Source organism: Pezoporus wallicus, unplaced genomic scaffold (genome assembly GCF_028554395.1).
Source record: "Pezoporus wallicus isolate ANWC-B61680 ecotype Strahan unplaced genomic scaffold, APGP_CSIRO_Pwel_v1 contig_3952, whole genome shotgun sequence".
Lineage (NCBI taxonomy): Eukaryota > Metazoa > Chordata > Aves > Psittaciformes > Psittacidae > Pezoporus > Pezoporus wallicus.
In genome coordinates, this window is record NW_026635034.1 from 13,014,937 (window position 1) to 13,020,936 (window position 6,000).

The window sequence follows — 6,000 nt, forward strand, 5'->3', positions numbered from 1 at the left end:
GTGCCATAAGCCATGTCCCTAGAAGTACACTGTCACAAACCAGATAATATTTACAGGCTATCTGGCTCATTTCAAAGAAAACTCAGTTCTCACTATACATTAAAATCAGCCAGAGTTTATACATATAATAATGAAATCTCACTTGTTTTGTTTCCATTTACTATGGTTAGCTTGCAAAACAGCTGATTCTATAGCACAAACCTTTATCAGTGGATTGCTTCCTTTGTCAGAAATCTGAGCTCAAGTAGCTGCAAGAGAACACAGGTCCTGAAAGACTGTGTATAGGCAATACTTGCCTTGGTTTGCTACTGCTGCCACTGGTGCAGCTTTTCCAGCCAGTTCTTCAAGGAAGACAAAGACAATTAATTCACCCTTTCCAGCCAGGGGCAACATGCGGCAAGTAAGGCCATCAGTAGTTCAGCAGCTAGATGAAACTATACAAAACAATAAATTGTAAAATTTAACTCTTCTTTGAAAATGGGGCTGCTGAGTACCATAGCATTTCGTTATATGCCACAGGCATACCTTCAGATATACTAATACTTCTTTTTTTCAGAGCCTTTATGAAAATGGAATTACAGCTTCTTACTCATTAAAGATCCTTTTGAAAAAGTGGCTTAGAAAGCTATACTAACTACATTAGCTGCAAGAGCTTACACACTGGACAAGGTTAAGTCTTATGGTCAGTCTCTGTTCTAGCTAATTTCAGTCAGTTCTTTCTCCTGTGTTTTCAATACTGAATAGATTTCTCCCTGTACAGCTTGTCATTGCTAGGATTGCTCAATTTTCTTCTATCTTTTAAATACCACTTCCTAAACTAAATACCAACCTTCTGACTGAAAGCAAGTCGAGTAATTGGTCACACTGCTACACTACAATGGACATTTTTTTAGCTAATGTAAATTAATATGCTCTTAGTCACAGATTTACACCCATCTTGGATTTGGTATAACAACTGATTTGCTATAATATTCCTTTTTTTGTCAAGTGCTCTTAAATACACTATCTCACCTAGATCTGAAAGCAGGAAGTTGGATGACAGCCAGAGGTTCTAAAATCCAGTCCAAAACAGTCCTGCTCAAATACTGCTGAAGTGGTACCAGTTTCACTTCTATATGCCCCCTTTATATATAAAAATGCAGGAACTTTATCACTGTGTAATACAGTTCAAAATATAATTAAAAGTATTATTTCTGAGCTCACGCAAATACAGAGTCTCCCTATTTCTTTCCACCCCCAATATATTTCTACAAGCAGTTGCTCAACAGCCGCTCAATGTAGAATTGGGAGAGCTTGAGGAGAATTTGAAGATAGATACATGTAAAATCAAAGTCATTCAGTTGTCATGTTACTTCAAATATTCAAATGTTCAAAGACAGTAACATAGCAGCAGAAAATTAACTTTTAAAATTCATGTCTTTTCTAAGCTCAAATGGATTAGCAGCAGATTTGAGGTAATTAATTATAATTACAAGTTTCCTAGGGAAACATGGCATAATATACTCATTAACTGAAACGCTACACTTGTTCTGTGCTTGATGCTCAGATTATTTTAACACAGTGCAACATTTGTTAGAAGTTTTTTGGGCCAGACACCTTTACTTATGCTGAACTGCTGCTCCTCTATGAGCAGCCCCAACTAACTTCAAAGAAAACCCACTTGGGCCTTTAATTAGACATTTGCAGCCTATGAAGGTAAAATTCCTTCCTTCTCGGACAAATTCTGTGGTCTCTATTGAACATGAGTCAGTAGGAGCTTTTCTCTGGGAGGGACCATTGAATCTGGCCTCACAGTTACTTCCTGATATTCTCTTCACTCCTGAACAAAAGGTACACCACCTAACCAAATATCTAAGTAAATAGCACATGCTATTTAAGAATGCACAGTTTTGAAGTAGTCTTAATAAAAGCCTGCATTATATTTTTAATTTTTCAACTATCTTCTGTTTGATTATATTGCTAAGCAAGGGAATATTTTACATCCTCATTGCACTGTGGAGACATAAATGTCATTGAACTCCTTACGAATCAAATGCACAGAAAATTCACTGCAGCCATTAATGCACCTAATACATAGTGAACTCCACATAGCTATTAATAAAACTCCTCATACAAACCACAGCACTCACAGTCTAGACAATGCCAGGAATAAGAAAGCTGCCTCTTGGTGCATGCAAAAGATCCCCACTTTGATATCCGTGTATCATTGTACTCTGAAAATCAAGGGAAACCAATGATGCACTTGTCAAAGAAAGCAGCTGCAACAATGAGGAACTAGCTAATTAAAAAAGGAATGAGTATTTGTTTTATGGTCTTATGTGCACTCAGGAAGTTCTGACACACAGAAGAGAAATTAAACAACTTTTCATTTTGCCTCTATGCTTTGAGAACCATGCCCAGTAAGATTACAGACAGGAGTGTGATAGGTCCAGCAGGGATTTCTACCAATTAAGCTTTTACACTCTGGGTGGGTAGAGGTGTTTTTTGAACCTAAGTTATTTTTGCACATATCATGGGCTCCCGTGTCTAGTCACAAAAGGGCTACATTATGAGCAATGTTACAGGCTTTGCTCAGAGCTATCACGCTTTCCTGCAAGTCTAAACCTCTAAGATGATTTCAGTGAGAGAACTGAGAATGCTCAGTTCTGTAATACTATCAAATGTATGACAGGAGCGCTTTTACTTACCCAACCTTTACCATTTTTGTAATCAAGGAGAAAAGATGACACGGTTTAATTAACAACAGATACAGGTAGATGATGACAGATTTTGTTCCATTGCATACTTACTGTTTTCTCCTACATGCCACCTAGCACCCCAAGAAGCTACAACTCCCTGTGAATATTTATAGCTGGAACAAAGCTTTCAGATTACTATGGACTGAGTTGGGGGTTTGTTTTGTTTTGTTTAATCAAATACAATGTTTGTTCTACATGCAAATAATGGTAGTGTTTTGGATACCTCTATCATACAGACAGAATAGGCTGCTTCAGAAACCATTAGTTCAGGAAACAGTGGAGTAAACAAATGCTGAACCTGTACTTCACAGTATTATGATGCAGACTGACAATTCAAAATCACAGCCATGTACACAGAATTCAAAAGAGGGAGTTTTCATCTGATAACTGTACAAGTCCACCAGACCAAAGCTATTGATTTATGTACCCACAGACAGCATGATACAAATTATACAAGCCTGGCACATACCCTGACTGTTCCAGCTCATCTTTAGAGGACTATTATTATGACACAATCCATGTATTACCTCACTTTTTCCCCTTTACAGAGTGAAGGCCTGTATTTGGCATACCAACATTTTGGCTTAAGTTTCAAGTTTATTCTGAAGCTCAGACACTAGCAAAAAAGTAAACTTTGTGATAATATAAAATCATAGTATTACAAGCATGCGCCTACATCACTTTTTAGAATGTGGTGTTACAGGCAAGACTGACATGCAGTGTCAGTTTTTCAGCTCATCAAAACGGGAAAGGCTAATGAAACAAAAACCCAAAGCTGCTTTGATGCAGAGCTATACAAGATGAGAATATCAGAAGACTAACTGAAGCAAACATTTACTGAAGATCATGAGACAGATTCAGATAGCTGCCTTTACTTCAAATTCCTGAGAGAAAAGTTGGTATGGAATCAGACATTTGAAAGGAAAAAAAAACCCAAAAGCCTGGTTAAAGGCATCCTGCCTGAAATAGTCACTTTTTTTTTTTTTTATTACAAAATACCATTTCACACCACACAAAATAATTTATGAATAAAACCTTGATTTTAACCGTTCATGCACATTAGCCAGTTACAATTTCCCTCCCTCAGAAATGCATCCAAATTGAAAACAGGAAAAAGACTTAAACAGAACATGTTTAAATTTTCCATTCTTCACAAACTTTTTACCTTTATTTTACTCTGTTTTAATGCTAACTGAAATCTTACAATGTAATTCACTTTGTTGCTCAGCATCGGAATCATTTTCTGGTAAAAATAAGTCAGGACCACTCATTCCTATTTTCACTTATTTCACATAGGCTATTGAAACACAGACAACACCTAAGGCCAGAAGGGGAACCTGCCAATCTGCTGAGATTCATGTTTGGCCTGCTGCCTGAAGAACAAAACCAGCACAGAGCTGTTTTACTAGGTTGATACATAAAAATAGGCCTTCCTCCAGTTAAACAACAGTAATTTGTTTCAGTTTGATAGGTCCTTCTAAATAATGGTGTCATCTAAACATCTGGCTTCTTCCTAGCAGATTAGGCCTCCAATGAGGAAACTGTGTTTATAATTCTAATTTGAAACACAGCCCATTAATATGCCGATTCTCACAATGTTTGCCTTAACCTGTTTGGAGAAATTATGACTACAAATATCTTGTACACAACACTTCTAAACTACCAGCTTGTACAAACAACACAAGAGCCGATACAGTCTCATACAGATGATTAGAACCACTTCAGAAGCAATCATGATTAGCGCTTTGGCTTGGAGCCATATTTTACACATAAACAAAGCATCTGTTTCAGAGTTCCAGTCCCAGGCTAATAGACCCACCTCCACTATTACTAATAAGCCCACTCAAGAGAGCCAGATGGCCTATCTGAAACAGCCCTGGCATTTTCCTGAGCTAGGCAAACCAGAGCCACAGAACCAGAGCTGGTTCCAAATCGCATTTCCTTGGGCTCTAGGAGCCAGTAAAACAAACGTAAACTGGCTCCACAAAAGAAGAATACAAATCCATTATTTAGAACTGGTGCGAGGCCAACATCTGCCCCTGCAGATGATCCTTTCATGTAGGTACAATGTAGGAAGATTAAAAGTACAGCACACTTCTGGAGGTGCTGCATTGCAATGCAGACTGTCACCATTCCTTTCAGGGTTTTTTTGCAGACTTTGCAAATCCCTGCCTGCAGCCAAGCAATAGTGCTCAGCTGTCCTTGCTGTACACTGTATGTACTTGACAATTGGATGGTTTTACATATTTAATAAAAGTGTCATATTTAATTAGTAGAACAGGGCTTTAAAAAGGCTCTTGTGCTCCTCAGCAGCAACTGGAAGTGTTAAGAGACAAACAGAGCAGCACTTTGCTGGTTCAGTTCTAAGGTCTCTTTTCTTTCCTGCAACCCAAGTTCTCATTTAATCAGTTCAGTTTCTAAATAGATTAGAGTCAAGATGCTCCACAAGCCAAGGAGTTAATGCTGCAAGAAAACCCATAGTTGACCTGGCCTAGGAAGACTATTGGAGAGAAATCTCTTCATATTTCATTTAGAAGCAAACAGGTATGTGTCACAGAGAGTGACAGGGAGAGATGGCCATTTAGGTCACCTGTCCCATCAAACCACATGTAAAAAAGAGAACTTAATTTTCTCCCTTCCACTATGATGCATAGTGTGTGTTGTTCCACTGTGCTAACAACCCAATTTCAGCAGAGCGTATGTCTGCACCAACTGTCAAAGACATTTCACTACACCAGAAGCAAACAAACTTCACTCTAAGTGCTACAGCAGGTCACATCACCCCTGGAGAAGTAAGGAAGTTTTGCAGAGATAAAGTCCTTTCAGAACAGCACAGCCACAATGAGCATGCTTCTTGTGTGCTACTACCCTGAAGCTACAGACAAAAAATCCTTTACTTCTATCTCATGGGGATACCAGCAGATTTGCAAAGATAGAAACCTCCCCAAATGCAGCTATCTTCCCCCCACCTTGCATTAGAGACAGAAAAAAGACCCACTGTATGAGGAGAAAAAACCCTCATGGAAATGTGCTGAAACAATTGAGGCCTGTCACTCGTCTTCATTAAAGGCAGGTTCCACAGTAGTTACTGAAGCTCTCTGGGATCTCTTGGGATAAAAGCCAGAATAGAAATGCATAAAGTATTGTTCTTTCTACAGTTTCCCTTGATTTTAAAGGAAAGCCCTGAAGAACAGTCACATTTCACAGCCCAGGTCAAGTGTGATCTTGAATCTATGTCACTGTACATACTAGTATACTAGGG